Source organism: Petaurus breviceps, unplaced genomic scaffold (genome assembly GCF_028583685.1).
Source record: "Petaurus breviceps papuanus isolate PSGF00001 unplaced genomic scaffold, PetGlider_PUasm1.0 98, whole genome shotgun sequence".
In the NCBI taxonomy this organism is placed as follows: Eukaryota; Metazoa; Chordata; class Mammalia; order Diprotodontia; family Petauridae; genus Petaurus; species Petaurus breviceps.
Genome location: NW_027187460.1, coordinates 32,132,535 through 32,153,213, shown reverse-complemented (window position 1 = coordinate 32,153,213; position 20,679 = coordinate 32,132,535). Strand labels below are relative to the sequence as shown.

The 20,679-nt window shown below is 37.4% G+C and overlaps 1 long non-coding RNA gene across 2 annotated transcripts in view; it reads right to left on the bottom strand.

Annotated features, from left to right (window-relative positions):
* Positions 1-20,058, bottom strand: part of LOC138155738 (uncharacterized) — a 128,879-nt gene extending 108,821 nt beyond the window's left edge. For both annotated transcript variants that reach the window (XR_011166971.1, XR_011166973.1), the window contains exons 1-2: positions 19,960-20,058; positions 18,414-18,520 (exon numbers count right to left, since the gene is read on the bottom strand). This is a non-coding gene — a long non-coding RNA (uncharacterized lncRNA). The remainder of the gene's footprint in view (positions 1-18,413; positions 18,521-19,959) is intronic.
* Between the last annotated feature and the right edge of the window lie 621 nt (positions 20,059-20,679).

The window sequence follows — 20,679 nt, the reverse complement described above, 5'->3', positions numbered from 1 at the left end:
TGGGGCTCTCTCTTAGCATATGGAGTGCTGAGGAAACATCCCAGTACTTCAAAGCCTCTATTATTATCACTGCTTTCCAAAAGCATGGGAAGAAAGCTGACAGAGGCAACTTTCAAGACAGTTCACTGCTCCCCCTCGCTGGCAAGATCCTATCACATAGCTGTAATTGGTATTATAATAGGTAATATAGTACAATCAGCAGAGCACATTCAAAGCTGAAAGGGTCTTTAAAGGTCAACTCATTTAGCCCCACTAATTTGCAGAGAATGAAAAGGAAGTCCAGAGAAGTTGTAACTTAGCCACGGTTATTGAGGCTGTAAATAGCACAGCTGGGATTTGAATGCAGGTCCTCTGGTTGCACCATGCAATCATGGTCTTAGATGTAATATAAATACTTCAGGAGACGTCAAGACCCCTCTTCTCTATTTAGCATCTTACAGAAGCATCTGTTGTCATACAGAGACCCATCATAAGTATTTCCAGAGCTCAGGAAGTTAAGTCAGTTCTGACAGGCAGATGAGATCATCAAACCATCAACAGGCATTTACTAAGACTATGGGCCAAGCACTGTGCTAGAGACTGAGGAAGCTAAGACAAAATTAAAAATAGTCCCTGTCCACAACGAGCTTATCTTCTAACTGAGGAAATCATATTTATAGACATAATTATACACAAAATCTATGCCAGGTAAAATTTGGGTGGTGGGGGCACTTGCATCTGAGGAACAAGGAAGAGGAGGAGAAATTAGCAAAGGATTCATCCTAAAATGACATTTTAAATTTAAGAGACATTGCACTGTAATTATTTTGAACCAGCAAAGGATATATGAGGCTATGCATGCAAGTTTATTTCCATCTATTTGGCCCAGTGTAGTGCTCCATGGTACACTGACCTGGGAGTCATAAATTTGGGGTTCAATTCCTAGCTCTGTCTTTCACTAGCCATGTGACTCACTAGAGTTGTGTGATCTTCATCAAGTCAATTATCTCAGGACCTCAGTTTCATCATTTGGAAAATGAAGGGATTTGACTTAGTAAGCTTGTGTTACAGCTCTAATAGTCTGTGAGTTGACTTGAGAATACAACTAGGGAGGAGGAAGCTAAGATTAGACTTTATTTCTGATCACACGTAAAACTCTTCCCACTCAACAGACAAATGAGTTCCATTTAAAGTCCCCAGAGACAGTCAATTCAAGATGTGTTATTCTGATTACTATGTCCAGGAAAGGCAAGAAGGAAGAAAACATCAAAAAGATCAAGAAAGGTCTCCTTGAGTCAGCACAGTACAATAGACAAATAATCCCCCTGGAAAAGAATAAGTCACCTTTACTGGACTGACTTTATCTACAGCTCAAAATCTTCATTATCAAAATCAGCTGAAAGTCATCACTGATTTCAGAAACATAAATTAGCAAAACCCTCAACTTGGTGCTAATGTAAGCCTACAATTACAGACAATGAGAAAAAATAACAAGAATGGGCTCATATACTTAGAGCTAAGAGGGGTTTTTAGAAAATGCCTAACCTGACTTTGCTATTGCACACATTTAATCGAATTCAATTCTATAGGCCTTGGCTAAGAGATGGAAATACAAGGATGGAAATGAAGAAAAGCCATCATTGCCCTCGAGAAACTTGAATTCTTCTGTAAACTGACAACAGAGAAGGTAACACATGCTTTTCTCAAAGTTACACTAGAAGCAAGTAGCCAAAAAAAGATTGAAACCAATATACTCTGACCCCAAATCCAATGCTCTATCCACAAAATCATGCTGTATTCATTAAAAAAAATCTTTCTACTATATAATCTTTATTCTCTCTTCATGCCAGGAATAATATCTTCCAAGTATGATGGGGACAAAGACTCTTCATCAATAGTACAGGCCTTCCTTTTTTTAAAGGAGAGGAAACTGAGGTCCCAAGAGGGAAAATGACTTGCCCAGAATAACTAACTATACGAACATATAAGCCTTCCAAACCTCCCAGTTGGTTACATTCAGGCAGCCAGAGAAGTGTGTCCTGTAGAGTGTGTAAGATGTAGGAAAATAAAGTGATTGTAGAGGGTATTGTACATATAAAGCACAGCTGCTTAAAACTATCATGTCAGCTTGATTTGTCCTAAACAGTGGGAAAGAATCCATAGGAGAAGCAGCTGAATTTCTGGAGAAAAACAATGGCATTATAGGAAAGAACTGATTTCCACTGATGCTTCTTGGCAAGACATCACTTTATAAGCAACTCTCATTCTTCCTATATTCTTTCCTCCAGCTGCCAATATACAGATGTGACATTGAATGCTTTCTTCTCAGCAAATGAGCTCCACATTCCCTCTCCTTTAGTCCCAGAACTTTTATGCTTCTCCTGACTACTACCCAATCACGGTAATAACAAAGGGTGATGATCAGGAGTGCAACAGAAGATATAGGCCAGGGATTACTGGGAGCCAGAAAACAGACAGAACTCCTTCCCCAGTAAGGTGGGAAGGAAGACAGAGAAACAGATGATAAAGCACTTGGACATTGGGCAACAAGTAGAAGTCTGGAAAACAAGTCAACACCAAGGAAGTCCCAGGAGTAGTCAAGAGAAACAAAGTTTCAAGGGCAGAAGCTGAAGGGCATGACTCCAGTCCCCTCCCTCAACCCCAATTCTCACTATTACAGTATATAAAATTTAACAAAAAGGTAAATTGAGACAATCCTCTGAACAATGTAAGTATATTAATAGAGCATTTAACCTATTAATAAGGGATGGGTCAAATGGCACTCTTTCTGACCAAAAGACCCCAAATTGAAGATGCAACTCATTTTTATAAGCCCAGAACAAAGAACAAAACATAAATCATACAATTGGCCAGCATCACAGGAGTGGATCAGAGGAGGGATCATGATTGGTTATATTTAAAAAGTGGGCATAGCATACACATGGGATGGAGACCACCTCTCATATCTCTAAGGAATGCTTTGGTGAATTTTATAGGTCTCAGCTGCATCCTGAGGTCACTGATAGGGACCCAGGTATGGAGATGAACTGGCACCTAGGAGATTAGATAAGATGATGGAACTCAGGAGCAGACTTGATACAAGGTTGCCACAAACCTTCAGTTTGTTAAGGAAAAGAAATGCTATATCTGCAAAGAGCAATAGAGGAAAACAGAATAAAATAGGGCATGTCTGTACTGCCTTATGGATCTTTAAATGGCATCCCTTTGTCTCTTGACTGAGGATATGATTTGTATAGACTCTAGGGTATGACTGACCTAAATTTTATGTAGGTAAACCTAGGGGATGCAGGATAGAAAATATAAAAGAATACAAGAAGCCGAGTAAATCATTGAATCTATATGGTTAGTTGTCCTTCATTCTCAAAGGTGACCAAAATGACATCACTATGTTAGAGTCAAGGTACAGCATGTCCAACTGTGGCTGATCAGACCAATACGAGCTCAGAATACTCTACCACAGGCCAGACACAAATAGTCCATGTGAACATCTGGGGTGGATTCTCTAAATTTGCACATTTCACATATCTTTGAAGCTACTTCAGTTCCGCTTTGCTCATAGAACATGGCCCCTTCTCTGATGAGATCATGCTATCCTAGGTGGCCCTGTGCCAATGTCTCCCATGTCATGCAATCAATTCCAAAGTTCTTAGAGAAAGAGAGACCTTGAGCGAGTCCTTGTATTGCTTCTTCTGGCTACCATGTGAACACTTGTCTTGTGTTCATTCTCCTTTAGTCTTTTAGGAAAGTGTACATTTGTCATTCAAATAACATGACCCTTCCATCAGAGTTGACCTCCCTGCAGTAGAGTTTGAATGCTTGACAGTTTAGCTTAAGAAAAGACTTCAGTTTCTGGTACCTTATCCTGCCAGGTGACCTTCAGACTCTTCCTAAGACAATTCAAATGGAAGTAATTCAGTTTCCTGGCATGGAATTGGTATACTATCCCAGTTTCATAGGTATACAACAATGACATGAACACAATAGCTCTGTAGACCTTCAGTTTGGTAGTCAGTCTAATAACTCTTCTCTCTCACACTTTCCTTCAGTGACTCCCAAACACTGAAACTAACTGGCAAAATGTGCATCAATCTCATTATCAATATATATGTCCCTGGAAAGTATCCCTAGGTATATTTCTTTGTATCTTGAAATGCTATGGTTGGAAATGTGGGTTTATCCTCCCTCAATAAAAGTAATTTTTTCCTATTACGTCGTCATTCTTCCATGACTCAAACATAAGCTCTCCATGGACGCAGGGAAGCAACCCCTGATCTACAGCTTCCTTTCTTCTGAGATGTATTAATGTGGGGCAAGAGAGTGGAGGCCCACAACAAGGCGGAAACTGGCCATGAGAATAGTACCAATGATAGCTAAGCAGGCAGGTGATTCACTGTTACTAAAATCAGAGAGGTCATTACCCTGCTATGGAATCTGGATCATCGTAGGACTGGGTGTGGGGGGTAGGCAGGGAAGAACAGGGGGAGAGAGGAAAGGAGAACAATTGAAGAACAGAATAAAAAGAATTAAGCTATACTTTTTTTTAAATCAGAGTGCTTTCTCTTATAGCAAGTGGGATAGGAGGCATAACTAGGCTCCTTAAATATGAAGATACTCCTAGAGCAGAGAACTGTCCACCTTATACCCTCTTCCAAATTTTCTAATTCTTTCACACCTCCTTCACTTTTTTCTCTCTCATGGCAGAATAATAAAATGGAGAGGAAAAACCACAAAAGGTGTTTCTCTATGGGGAGTATAAATACTGATTATTTTCTTAAAAGTCTATTGTGCGTGTGTGTTTGTGTGTCTGTGTCTGTATATGTGTGTTGTCCAACTACCATCAGTGTGCGTGGGGCCAATTAAATAGAGGGAAACAAGTGAAACCAGTATAGTGACACCATTTTTTTTAATTTGCAGCCTATTATTTTAATAGCATGTCAACTAGTTATCATCAGCCTCTGCAAGGCTTAAACCTCCATCACTGATTTAACTCTCCTAAAAAAAAGTCATTGAATATCATACGTATATACATTCCTAAAAACCATGAATGATTTCATCAGTCTCTTTGTGGGGATTCTCTTTGTCCAATTAGATTGCAACCTAAGATTTAGTAGAGAAACCCTAGGAAACTGCCTAGGAGCTAGGGATCTCTCTAGGAGTTGGTTAGATGACATGCCTAGGGTCACACAGATACTTAAACATCAGAAGTGATATTGGATTCCAAGCCTTCTTGACTCCAGGTTGAATTCTCTATACACTATACCATATTGTGTTTGTGCATGTGTTTACACACACACACATAATATGATTGTGTATACATTATGTATTCATGTATGTGTGAATATATTTATGTGTGTGTATATATGTGATATATATGTATGTGTATGTGTGTATGGCAGAGTGGATAGAATATAGACTTGGAGTCAGCAAGTCTTAGATTTTAATCCAGTGAGAGACTCTTACTTGCTGTGTGACACTAGACGAGTCAGCATTTTTATGTCTCAATTTCCTGGATGAGTCCTGACTAGACAACCTATAAAGTCCCTTCTAGATCCAAATCATTGATACCATGATACACACACACACACATATTTTGTTCTTCAGTAATTTTTTTCAGTAGAGTATGACTCCTCATAACCTCATTCTGGGTTTTAATGGCAAAAATACTGGAATAGTTTGCCATTTCCTTCTCCAGTTCATTTTACAGATGAGGTAACTGAGGCAAAAAGGGTTAAGTGACTTGCCCAGGATCACATACTTAGTAGGAGTCTGAAGCCAGATTGGAACTCAGGAAAATAAGACTTCCGGATTATAGGCCCAGCACTCTAACCACTGCACTACTTAGCTGCCCCCCCAAATATACTATAAAAATTAATTTTGAGAATTTGAGAGAAAATCTTGCCATATCCTTTGAACTCCTTAGAGGCCATCTGAGCTGGGAATCACTGATGTAGACCAGGATGAATCAACCAGTTGTTTTGTTGCATGTATTAACTTTCTCCAGGACCAGCCAGAGATGAGTGATACCCCCATCACTCATCTCCCACTGGTACTGAAGTCAATAAATCACACTGGTCAGTTCGCAGACTTCACTGTAGCCTTCTTGTTCTTTGAGGTGGCCCCAGGGAGAGTCTCCCTAGTAGAGGGGTTAAGGCTGACATAAGCTGTGTAGTCACCCACTCTCCCACTCTCTAGATCTTCTTTGCCCAAAGATCTTTTTTTCCTATACTGGGTACATGCCAACTGGCACTGAGCAACCAAGATGCCAATAGTTCTCCATGCCAAGAAAGAACAGGCCATTTGGGAGGGCTGGGTTAATACAAATCACATTCCAACACACCACCCTCTTCTCTCCCCCTTCAATGCAAAATCGACTTCCACCCTTTCCCTTTGTTCTCAGTTGCTGTTTGCAGAGTAGTGCATTTGGGATCAAACGTGTATCAACAAGGACTGTATGTTTGTGGTGGCCAGCCCTGAATGGACCTCATTCTTAAAGAAAGCCCATCATTATACCCAAGGAGGGAAGAGGAGGAAAAAAGGCCTGGTAGGTTAGGAAGAATAATTCATTGAGAAAGATGTGCTGACAGTTTTGAATGAATGGCTTTCTTCCTCCAGGCCTCTGACTGGAGTTGGCCCCATGCACACAGAGTTTAGTCACTCACCAGAATCCCAGAGCAGCAGTCACATCCAAAGACATCCTGGAAATGATTAGAAAAGAAACCTCTTATTTTAAAAAGCGGCCTTTCAACTGGTTGCATGGTGTACATATGGATTTTTTTAATGGGTCTCAGAGTGGAAAACACAAGGTTTGGGGGTTCCAGGTTTTAATAATTCAATAGGAATATGCCATCTCACAATAGTCCCCTGTTTCTGAAGTTCCTTGATCAGATGATGCAAATTAAAGGATATCCAAGGATAGGCTGAAAGGTGGTCTGAGGAGAAAGTGGAGGTCAAAATGAACAAGGGTTTGCCATTCTCACCCTGAGAATATCACAGAATCTCAGAATGAGATGGAACCTCAGACACCATGTTACCTATTCCAATAGCCAAGGAAGAGAAGGTATATAGTCTGAAATGATGGGAAGGAGTAGTTCAGATGCAATGTAAGCCAACCCTTAATTATAGTAATAACTCAGTTCATGTATAGCATTAAGGTTTAAAAAGCGTTTTATATACATTATTTCGTTCAATCTTATAGAAGCTCCTATAAACATCCAATGAGTGCAATCATTATCTCCATTTTGCAGACAAGGAAACTGTGGATGAGGGAAGTTAAGTGACTTAAGCTCTCTTCCTCAGTTATCCCATCTGTAAAATGGGAATAACAATAGCACCTACCTCACAGGATGATTGTGAGAATAAAATGAGCATTGTATAAAGTGCTTTGCAAATGTAAAAGCTAATATTATATGGCCTGTCATTAATTTCTGCACTAATGGAAAGAAATAGAGGAATAAACAAAAGCCATTAGCATTTGTCCATGAAATATATTGAGAGACACATAGTCAGAAACACACCTATACAACACACTCACACACACACATACACACACCTGCACACACATCTCTAAGTACTGTGCTACTGTTAGGAACTTCAGACCCATCTAGGCACAAAGCAAATTAGCCAATTGTAGATAATAGAGTGTGGTAAAATCAGTGCTACCATTATTGGAAAGGAGGTGTGTAGCAGCAAGCACCCTAGCATACCCAGGATGGCTGCTAGCATAGGTTCTTAGATCTGCTTTTCTAAAGGAAAGCAACTCAAAACGGGTTAACAATATTACTTTAATCAATCAAGCCATATATCATTTACCTAGTTCAGGTGAAAAAGTCAGTACCCTGAACTTCAGAGAATACAAACAGAAGTTACAAGCAGACCAAAAAAATACAGAGAAACAGATCAGCAGACAGGCTTCCAACTGTCTGACTATTACATCCATACCTAGTCAGTTACCAGAGAGGGAAGCACCAATATCTGGGTTTTCAAAGCCGGGGGGCTCAACGGCTGCCCAGAGTCTCATCTGGCAAAATCACACAACTCTTCTCAAAGTGAGCCCCAAAACAAAACCTCACATCAGGGTATTATATAGCCTTCTCCTGGCTCAGAGAATGTCACAACTCTCTTGACCCACTTCCCAATCACAAAGTAACAAGATGTGGGCATTCCTGAAAAACAAGCCTCCCATCACAGGCTCCATGTGACTACATTCAGCCTATTAAGGGACAGAGTATATTTACAAATCAGGGAAGGTTCTCAGAGTCACTTAAACCTATCAAGGGGCCAAGGGGCAGGGAAGATCTTCAGATTCCCATTACAAGGTGTCAGTCAACTGCCTGACAACTCCTGTCACCATCTCTGTGATTTTACCATCTCTGAGACATTCCTCAGTCAACCCTCCTCACTGACTCTGTGAGGGCTGTGCCTGTCTTGCTTTTGGCATTTCTCTCCCCTGCACTTAAAACAGTGGCTGGCACATGAATTAAATACTTTCTTTATTCACTCATCCTTTCATTTCTTTTCATTTTCCGTTGACCAGTATGAATGCAGCAGATACTACTATATACTACTTTACTGTCAATAAGACACAAATGAATCAATAGGACACAAATGAAACTTCTTACATTCCTACCCTTAAATTGTGTTGGAAAGAGAACCAAGAAAGGGAATGCAAATATTGAGACATAACATATATTGGTATTACTCAGTTGTTGGGCTCTTACTTTGGTAAGGGAAGGGTTATTTATGATATAATTTCTCATGAACAATATAGCAAAATTTTGCACAGTAAAATTCTGTTTTTGCAGAATACTACAAGGAATCCAAGGGATAAATTATAGTAGGTGCAAAATTATAATAATAATAATGACAGTGATAAATTATAATAACAGATAATTAAATACTGGTTTACTGTTTGAAAAGAGTTAGGAAAACCTGAGTTCAAATGCAGCCTCAGGCACTTGACACTTATAAGCTATGTGACTTTGGGCAAGTCATTTAACCCCAATTGCCTTGCCTTTCCCCCTCCAAAAAAAAATACAGAATAAAATAAGCATTTCCATAACGTGGAACAGTAAAAAATATTATTGTATGTGAAACTGCAGATCTAAAATGCACAACTTGCTATACCTTTCAAGTATACAACAAAATTACAATGTAATTTTCTTTTCTTTCTTTATATTCCCTTATCCTGAGAATCTGAACTTAATCATGCAAGATAAAAGGTGGACATTTAATAATAAAGAAAAGTTTGAAATATTTTTAGAAAGAAAACAAGAATTAAAGAGATCATTTGCTTCTTGAACACCCCAAACAACAGAAATGCAGAAGTGAATAAATGCAGATGGCAACAGCAACAGAGTGACAACAGAAAAACCAGTAAGAGATTTCTTTCTAAATGTACAAAAGGAGACAGAAGTAAATGTGGAAATCTAGTAGAGGTAAGCAGAGAGCATTAGAAAACAAACCCGATGACATCTTGCCTATAGATGAATGTTTCTTTTGTGGTACTATCTTACAACATGAGAGGGTACATGGAAAAGGGGAGGAAAGCAGGGGGACATAGAAGAGTGGATGATGCACGACAGTCAAATCAAAGGCTAGTAAAAAAGGAAATGTAAACTCAGTGGTCTTAGAAAGAGGAGAGGCTACAGGTGAGGGGGTTTAGAGAAGAGAGGAAAGGTAGAAAGGGAGTGAGAATGAGGCAGGCCTTACTTTAGTAATGAGAGGGGTTTCTACTGGTGAATACTCATGAGTAAGGAGAGAAGAGTATCTTATGCTGCAGGAGGCCTGGGGGGTGTGAGACCTGAAAAGTCTACTTATCCTGGGAGAGGGAGAACTGGAGGCAGCTGGCAGCTGGAAGGGTAGAAAAACAAGTGCCAAAAAAGGAGGTTTCCAGGAGATTGTAGAAAATAAAAGTCTATGAGAGAGTATAGATGGGGGGAAGAGGTATCCTACCAGGGGACAGTGTATTTTTTATACCTGCCATGATTAGCATTGTTTAACCTGGAAAGACTTACATGAATTTATGCTGAGTGAGGGGAGCAGAACCAGGAGATCATTGTACACAATTACAGACACTTAAATTGTACAGACAATTAAAGACATTGGTGATAACTTTGATAAACTTGGTTTCTCTCAGCAATACAAGGTTCTAAAACAACTCCAAAAGATTCATGTTGGAAAAATCTATCCACATCCAGAGAAAGAATTATAGAGCCTAAAAGCAAATTAAAACAAACTATTTGCTCTCTCTTTTCTTTTTTGTTTCATTTCTTTTTCCTTGTGATTCATTCCATTGGGTATAATTCTTCTTTACAACATGACTAAAATGAAAATATGTTTAATGCAAAGGTATATATAGAACCTATATTGGATTACATGCTATCTTGGGGGGAGGGCTGAAGAGAGGAAGGGGGAGAAAAATTGGAACTCAAAAGCTTGTGGAACTGAATGTTGTAAACTAAAATTTAATTAATTGATTTATTTAAAATAATTAGCATTGTTCTGAGAATGAGGCATAATGAAAAATAAGAATCCATAAGGTAGGCCCTGCAAGACAGTGGCAGAAAATAACTATAGAGGAGATACTAGAACGGACATATTCGAAGTTATGATTGCATTAAGAATACAGACAAAGGGGAAAGACCAGATGATTATAGGGGTCATGAATCACAGAATGAATGTCTAGAGTAAACAAAAAGAGAAGATGAATGATCAAGAGTGCAAAAGAGCTATTTTTGGAAGGGGGCACCAAAAAATGAAATTAAAAAACTAATAAATAGGGCTAATTAAAGGGGAGGAGAGGAAAAGGAACTCTATCTAAATAACTAAGAGGAAAAAAGAGAAAAAAGAAATATATAACCAAATAAAAGCAGGTGATAGGAACTAATAAACAAAAGCCTAAAGTAAACGGGTAATAAATTAGGAAAGAGGATCGGGAGTGAGGAAAAGAGAGTCAATGGGAACAGTGCCACCTTAAAACAAAAAGGTTAAAATAACTAAAGGGACATAATACTGTGTTTACAGCAAAAGAGGCACAGGGCATCATAACCAAAAAAAAAAAATAGAGATAGATGGAGGAAAATATAAACCTAATTTATAACTTTAAATTTAATTGATTGGATAACTCAATGAAAAGAAAACAATTAAAGATCAGATAAGCAAACAAAAGCATACAATCTATTGCTTGCAAGAAATATATTTTAGAAACAAAAATATACAAAATTAAACTGAAGGGTTGTAATGGGAATGTAAATTTAAAGATCTTCCCTGCCCCTAGGCTAAAGTTCACCTGGAGCCTGGGGTAGGAGGCTTGTTTTTCAGTAGATACTTCTTGATTGGCCAGTGAGTCAATAAGGTTGTTACATTCTCTGAGCCAGGAGAAGGCTATATAAGCCCTGATGTGAGGCTTTGTTTTGGGGCTCACTTTGAGAAGTGTTCTGTGATTTGATATGGATTATGGGAAGCTGTTGTCCAGAGTGCCCCGGCTTTGAAAAACCCAGATGTTGAAACCCAGATGTTGATTTGGTATGGATGTAATGGTTGGACAGTTTGGAAAGCTGTCTACTTGATCTGTTTCTGTCTTGATAATTCTGTCTGTATACTTTGAAGTTCAGGGTGCTGACCTTTTTCCCCTGAACGAGGTAAACAATATATGTTTGACTGATTAAAGTAAGCTTGTTAACCCATTTTGAGTTGCTTTCCTTTAACAAAGCAGATCTAAGAACCTGTGTTGGCAGACACCCTGGGGATGCTTGGGGTGCTTGCCACTACAAGGGTTGGAAAAAATATCACTATGTATCAAGTGAATCAAAAAAAAGCAGGAGTTGCCCTCATGCTATCTGAGAAAGTTGTGTGACCCTATGCAAGTCATTTAACCTCTGTTTGCCTTAAACCACTGGAAAAGGAAAAGGCAAGCTACTCCAGTAGTGTTGCCAAGAAAACCCCACTGACAGCATGGTCCACAGGGTCATGAAGACTGAACAGCATGAAGGCTATTCTGCTACTTTTTTTTTTTTTGGTGAGGGGGAAGGAATGGAGGAAAGGCAGCTGCAGTTAGGTAGTATGGTGACTAGATTGGTGGGCCTAGACTCAGCAAGACTCTTCCTGAATACAAATTTAGCCTCAGATACTTACCAGCTGTATGACCCTGGAAAGTCACCTAACCCTGTTTGCCTCAGTTCTTTGTCTGTTAAAAAAAATTAGGCAGAGAAGGAAATGGTAAACCATTGCAATATCTTGCCAAGAAAACCCCAAATGGGGTCACAACTGAACAACAACAACAAATCAACAAAGCAAAACAAATATTTAAAAATAAAAATGGATAAACAAGGAAGCTATATCATGATAAAAAACCATAGACAATAAATCAATATTAACATATATACTTCAAATGACTTACCATCCAAATTCATAAAGGGACTATTATCTGAATTTCAAGAAGACATAGTAACAATAGTGACAGGATACTTCAATATCCTTCTATCAGTTTTAGATAAGTCTAACAGAAAGATAAACAAAAGGGAAAATATGAAACTGAGAAAAGAAAAATCACTGTAGTCTAATATATGCCCTAAGTCTTCAGAAAACAGATTTCAAATGATTCTAAAAGTAAGGGAAGGATAACTAAAAAGACTGATGTGGCTACACAGGGAGCACATCAAGCAACCAGAAAGGTAAAAATTACATATAGAAGTATATTATTTGCTTCAAGAACATGCACCAATGATCCTGACAGAAGTCAACAACACTTAATTACACTAAAAGAGAGTAGAATGAAATCTACAAACTTAATGTCACTAACTTTGACTTTTTCTTTGCAAACTTTAAAGCAAGGACAGGTAACAGAGGATGATACAAAAGCATGGGACGATCTTATAAGAAAAGTGTCAGGATTCCCAAAGCTTCAAATAAACTGAGAAAGGCAACAACAGCTGGGTACATAAAAGTGGGGTTTCTCAAAGCCTTATTAAGGTTCAAAGTAAGAACAGAACCAATGGATGAGATAATAATTGACCATAGAGGTAAGGCAAAGGTGATCATTAGAAGACAATCTCCTTAATATCAGGCACTGTCTTGCTTTTTTATTTTTATTCCCAGGATTTTGTACCCTAGTAAGTGCTTAATTCATGTTTTATTCATTCATTCATTTTTATCAATTTTTATTTTGTTTCTTTTTTCTCTGTCTTAAATTTGGATGTCTTAGTCTCTCAGTGCTTTAAGCAATTCTCTAAGACTATATGAACTAAAGAGGTGTTCACCAGGTAGAGTTACCTGATCCTGGAGTCTCCTACAACAATAAAATCATAGATAAATTCTTTATTTCTATCCCTTTCTCAGCAAAAGAGAATGATCTTTGACCTGGAAAACACAACACAAAGGACTAATGTTGAGTTTACAGCCAAGAAATGAGATAACAAAAAAGCATCCCAAGTCCTTTTATAGTTTCAAGGCTAAAATAACAATATCCTCAGGAACCAAAGGAATAGATGGTCTTGATTGCTGAGCTTCTAATAGTGTATTTTAAAAGATCATGGGGCAGAGGGGCTACCACATAAATAGAGAAGGACAAATTCATGATTTTCAGATGTAAAGAGTCATCTCGGGTGCTTTGATATTTCAGTATCACTGAATACATTTCACTGCCCTATCTGACAAGATGCTTACTTGTCAGGGGCACAATAACCTAAATTGGATAGACTGACATGAATGTGATACAAAGTACAGGGGTGGTAAGTGGGATTTCAAGAAAATGGAAGGAGAGGAGACAGAGACATGGCCACAGCAGAAACACCCTAAATTCTTAAACTGAAACTCTGGGCCAATGAGCTCCCTGCTTTCCTAGATTTCAGAGGCATGCATCTGTGAACCAAATTCTGCCATGAACTGAGAGAGATGAGTGACTGTAACTGGGAAGTGTGGAGCCAGCAGAAAGAAAAAAAAAACCCGGTTCGAGGGTGTTCAACACATGGCAACCATGACATGCTGCCCTATACAGTGAGAAAAATTGCAACTTATTCAAACACAGCACCTGTTCGTGAGTTAACCATTATGAATGACTGTTACAATCCCCTGCAACTATGATGTGCAGAGATAGGAAGTGTGTAAAAGCAAATGAATTTTCTAATTGGCTCCCCCACTTACCCTCCCTACCTCTAGCTAGGAAGACTGAAAAGTGAGAAAATAGACCCAATCCTGAAAGCAGTTGCAACTCAAAAGTAAATGGGATGTTGCATTCTCTTACACCGATGTACATTATTTCTTGATTTCCCCATGATTTAATTACACTAAAATGCTTTTTAAATCATGATCTTGAAGTCTCAATGAAAACTAACAAATTGGATCTCCCAGAATGAGTGACCAGTGAGAGACAGAGTTGGCATATAAAAGCCATTGATTGATTAGCAATGTTTCACAGTGAGCTTCTACATGGCATGCCAAAGTAAGAGGTGCCTTATGAAATACACCTTTCACCTGCTCTAGATTCCTGCTTCAGGAACAGATTACAATATTTCTGACTGTCTTCAGGACCACCCTGTTACATAAAAAAGAGAAAAGGAAGAAACCTACAAGGACAATAATTTTGACTTTGCTTTGAAGAACTTTAAGTACCCTATAAATGTTAGTTTTTATTGCGGGAACAGTGAGTAAACATTTATAAAAGGAAGTATGGATTGCAAAGAGCGATAAGGATGCTTTCTAGACTGACTTTACTTCTTTCTGGGTGGGAGGCAGATGGAGTTTACTAAGTTGGTAAATAAGAGGTAAACCATCAATCGGTATAGTTTACGTAGAATTTAGCAAAGCATTTTATAAAATTCCTCGAAATATTTTTGTTAAAAAAAGACAAAGATATGGACTGGATGATAGCACAATATTCAGAACTTGTTAAACTACTTCACTCAATGACAAGTCGTTATCAGTCTATCAACTTGAAAGTAAGCCCCAGAGGTATGTTCCAAGGAACAGTGTTTTAGCCTGTGTAATTAAACATCTTTATCAATGCCTTGGATAAAGTCACAGATAGTATACATAAACAAATTTTCAAATAACACAAATCTTGGAGGAATAGCTAACACAATGGATAAATTAAAATTCAAAAACATTTTGACAGACTAAAAAATTGGGCTAAACTAAATAATATTAAATTAAATAGAGATCATTATATAGTCATATTTGTATTCAAAAATTTTCATGAATATAAAATAGCAAAGATAAAAATTTCAGAATTTTAGTAGACTGGAAATTCAATATTAATCAATAGTATGATGGAGCAACCAAGAAACATAGTATCTTGTGCTTCATTAAGATAAGCATAGTTTCCAGGAATAAAGAAGTGAGAGACTACGAGCTTTTTGATGGCAACAACTTTTTACTTATCACTTAAGACATAATATATCCTTAATAAATTCTTGTCAACGTATTGATTTGTTGATATATCTACTGTAATCTCTCTGGATTAGTCTATATCTTGAACATTATGTTAAGTTCTAAATGTCATATTTAAGGTGTATGCAGAAAATCTGAGGAGCAAAAATAGGAAGGCAGCCAGAATGGAGAAGAGCTTTGAGTTCCTGTAATATGAGAACTGATCAACAAAAATAAAAATGTTTAGCTTGGAAAATAGAATAACAGAGTTAGGGGACATGATGGTCATCTTCAAGTATTTGAAAGTTACCATTTATAAAAGGGATTAAATTAGTCCTATTTGGTCCCAAAGAACAGGGCCACAAACAGTAAGTGAAAGCTAAAAAGGGATAAATATATAGCCTTTGTGTAAGGAAAATTTTCCTCATAATTTTAATCATCCAAGAGTAAAAATGAGTTGCCTCAGATCTGCCTCACTGGTGATCTCTAAGTAAAGCCTGGAAAAATACTTGTTGATTATGTTGTGGAGGGAATTATTTCTCCAGTAGGGATTGGACTAGATTAACTTTCAATTTTGAAATTCTATATTTTAATCCTTCTCAGTTCCTATCATTTCTGTGTTATCTTTCCCCTCTCTCCTGCTCTTGTGTCTTCTTTTATCTCTGAATTCAACCCTTCTGTGTCATTTCAATACCTAATTGACACATCTTCTGTTTATACCACTTGTTATAAATTCACTAAGTTCAAGGAGTTGGCATAACCACATCTAGGACACTCTAAGATTGCACACCTGACATGTAAATACATCAGTCTTCACATACAAGTTACAGAGATGACTCTCCAAAATTAGAAACTCTATTGCTCCTAGGGTTTCCCATGTTGAGCATGACTCAGATATAAAATACTCTTTAATATTATGATAGTTATTTTTGAATCTATTTCAATTGAATTAACTTAGGATAGGAGAGAAGATTTGGAGAGTTATAATAACTCTCTTCAAAAATTTGGAGGGCTGTTACAAGGAAGAAGCATTAGATCTATTCTGCTTAATCCCAGAATGCAGGACCATGATTAATAATTAGATGTTCCAACAAAGTAGATCATAGGCCAAAAAATTATCCTGAAAATTGAAACTATCCAAATGAATGGATTTCCTTGGCAGTACCCTACCAAATTTCCTTGCACTAATGATCTTCAAGCTAAAGCTGGCTGCCCATTGTCAAGGAAGTTTCATAGGGATTCTGTTTTTCAGACAAGGACTAGACTAGATGACCTCAGATACCCAACAATTCAATAATTCTATTACAATTCTCTTTAACCTTGACCATAGTTTTTAAAACTCATAAAGCCACCAGAATGCATTTATCCTATATATTATTTTGCCTCTATGCCTTTAGTAGTTGGGCTGTTATTGTGGGGTTTTTCCTCCAAGATTTCTACTATGTCTTTTTGGATAAATTGTTTTGACATTACATAGATGTGTTCCCCCTCAAATACAAATTCCCATTAAAAAAGTTAAAAAAAGAAATGAAAACTGAGCCAAACCAATTATGAAGAAAAATCAGAGTTAAATCCACTGCCTGATTCTCATTACCTCCTCCTTCTACCCAGTTTTCTTTTTGCCCTAGACATATGAGCCAGTCATTATTCACAGACTCATTTCTTATAATTTTTTTACTATCTATATAATTATAGAATCAAAGAACTTCAGTGTTGGATGACACTCTATTTACCATTTGCTCCAACCCATAGCCTTCAAAGAATATCAACTATAAATGAACTAGTCAGTGGTAAACCAGCCTCTCTGCAAAGAACGCTAATCAGAGGGAACCCACTTCTTCCTAAGGCAACCCATTTAAATTTTGAATTTCTCTAATGATTATGAAGATTTTTCTTACATGAAGTCTCAATGTGTCTAATTGCATCTTTTGTCTATTGATCCTGGCTCTGCTCTTTAGGGGTTAATAAAATAAATTGAATCCTTATTCTACATGACAGCCCTTTAAAAACTTAAAGACAGCTATTATAAACAACCATATCCACACATGAATGCACACACACACATACACACACACACACACACACTTCTTTCATGATGACTCCTCTTTTGTGAGCTAAATAGTCCTCCAATCTATTTCTATATGCCCTTTACCATCATGGATGTTCTCTTCTCACTACTCTCCAGTTTATCAATGTCCTTCCTAAGATATGGTACTCCAAACTAAACACAGTACCCCAAAAGTGTTCTAGTTAGAAAAGAATACAATGAGGATGCCAATTTGGTATTAGTAGAAGTTGTGCCTCTCTTAAGGGGTCCCTGGATTATATTAGCTTGGTTGCCATATCGAATTATTGACTCCTATGGAGCTCACAGTCCATTACTCCCAGATCTTTTTCAGACAAACTGCTGTCTGTTTATAGCTTCCTGATATTATTCTTGTGAATTTTTTTGTTTGGTCCTATTAGATGTTATATTGGATCCAGCCTAATATCAAGAGTCTTCATAGATCTTCACTCATTCATCATGGTCGTTTCCATGCTGGTCATAATTTTATAAACATTCCATTAAAACCTTTATCCCTAGAATCAAGAAAAATGTTCAATACCACAAGGGCAGTCAGAAATGTCTGGAACACTTCACAGCAGTTCTTCTTCCAAATTAACATTGAATCATTAATCATTACTTCTTGAGTATGATCATTCAACATTCCAAATCTATTCAACTATATTATCGCCTTGCTTACTTCTTCCCCCCAAACAATAGTATGAAATGCTTTATCACACACTGCTAAAAATCTAGTGACCTTTCTCTATAGCCCAAGCCTGATCTGGCTCTTTAGTACCATAAATGACAAGAGTTTAATGCAGTATAGCCTGTTCCCAATGGAGCCATGTTGGTTCTGAATAATTACTGTTTCTTCTCCTAAATGTTTACTAACCATTATTTTAATAATTCACTCCAGAACTTTGACATGAATCAAAATCAGTCTCCATGGCCTATACGTCATAGGCTCTACATAATTACCTTTTTTGAAAAGCTTGAAATTTACCTTTCTCCAGTCCTGCTATATCTCTGCTGTTCCTTGATGCATTCCAAATACCTCTGATAGTGGCTTAGCAGTAACAAATATCAGATTCTTTCAGCATCCAAGATCATCTGAAGAAGGTGATATAAATTTATCAGGGGTTGTTAGGCATGCTCTCATTAGATTTCACTTATCTTGGATAAAAATTCTATATAAGCCATTTTCATACTGTCCTTCCCAGGTCAAAAGCCATTTTCCTTGATAGACAAAACAAAAGCAAAAATAAAAATAATTCAACTATGCCTTCTTTCTGTTCCCATTTATCACAAGGAACAGTCCTATCACTTTTTTCATCCTTAACCTTTTTCCAATATAGCTAAAAATTGCTTTCTTTTGTTCTTAACTTTCCTTCTATGGTGCCTGAAAATATCCAGCAACATAAGATGCTATAGATGGTATTATAATCTGCAAAACAGGAGTACATTTACACTGAATTGTGTAAATTATTATAAATACCCATTCTTTAAATAATGACCCATAGCAGGCATGCAGTTGACCAATGGGTTAAATAAGTAAATTAGGTTGAAGGAATAACACAAAATAATTTTCTTTACGTCAAAGTCAGTACAGGGCAAACCAGCATATCCCTTTCAAATAGACTTTGGAAGTACTCATAAAAAAACTTTTTTTGTAACTATCCTCCTCATCTTGATCTCCTTCAAAGTGAAAGTATTGATATAGGAGTAAAAATGAGGCCACCATCAATGGAAATGTTCAAGTAGAAATTGAATGAACCCTTGTTGGGGATGCTGCATGGGAGATTTATATATCAGGGTGGGGATTGGAAATTGGGACCTATGAAACTTCAAGAATTCATGAAGTTATGATTACAACCTACTGAAAAGTCATATAAGAAACCTACATATCTAGAAACAAATAGTAAAGATGAAAAGCAGATACTGAGAACAGCTGGTTTGGGAAGACCTACACAAAAAAACAAGGAATGCTGTTTTCTCTTTGGAGAAAATAAGAGTGAAAAAGAGGCATGATAAAATCTTTATCCTGCTAAAAGGAAATAAAACCATTTTCATTAGAGCAACTTTGTAAATAATTCTTTCAAGGATTATCTTCATTTTACACGTAAGAAAACTGAGGTCCCAAGAGATAACAAAAATTGTCTAAAGTCACATAACATCTGGTCTAGGTCTCGAATCTAGTTATGTAAAATATGAATGTTCTTTATTTTTAAATATTGACATGTTTTTATATCACCTTCAGTTCCAAATATAACTCTCACTCTTTCATTACCCTGCAAGCCATTCCTTGTAGGTAGGAATTTTAAAAGGGGAGAAAAAAGCATTTCAGTAAAGCCAACCAATATATCAATTGTTTTTGACAGCATATGACATATTCATATATTCCATATTCATAATCCCCCACCCCCTCAGGGATCATAGACTCATGGCTTTAAAACTGAAAAGCCCTTAAAGATGCTTGAAGTATGTTTTCTCTACTTGTCTTTGGGGCCAAACGTGGTCATTGTAATTACATAAAAATTCAGTATGCTCACAATCCAGTGCTCTTTCCATTATGCCAGTTTGCCTACTTGGTGGTTGACAGCACTCTGGACACAGGCAGGATTTAAGGATGTGGGATTTCAGGCTGGAAAAGAAAGAAAGGGGAAAAAGGAATGGTCTGAGTTTTCTGGAGTTTTTTTTTCCTCTGAAATAGATATATCTGAATGTTCTCATGAGTAAGATCCATATGTTTTGTACAAAAGAAACAGGACTCCAGCATAGAGATGGAAACTCTGCTATTTTGCTAAAATGTCTCTAGTGTACAAAATGGAGAAAGACTTGGAAGAGAAGTAGCATATTATCAGTGTGGAAAATAAGATATAGTAGAGTATCTTCCCAGAAAAACAAACACACTGAAAATGCCAAATGAGTCAAGTGGAAAAGCTCAACTCATGATGCTGCACTGAGTGAATGTCAAGCCCACCTAGAGTTGTGAACTCCCTAGGACTTCTCGTACATAAGATACAGGCAATACTTTCTCCTTTTAAAAATAAAAGAGCTCAAGATGAGGATTTGCTGTTTCAGTGTGTTTAATTGTAAAATCATAGAATCTACCAATCAATAAACATTTTTTGAGTGTCTACTACTTGTGCTGCTACACTATCCTAGGTGTTGGGTCTACAGTGGCAAAAGTGAAATAGTTCCTGTGGAAGGAAGGAAGGAAGGAAGGAAGGAAGGAAGGAAGGAAGGAAGGAAGGAAGGAAGGAAGGAAG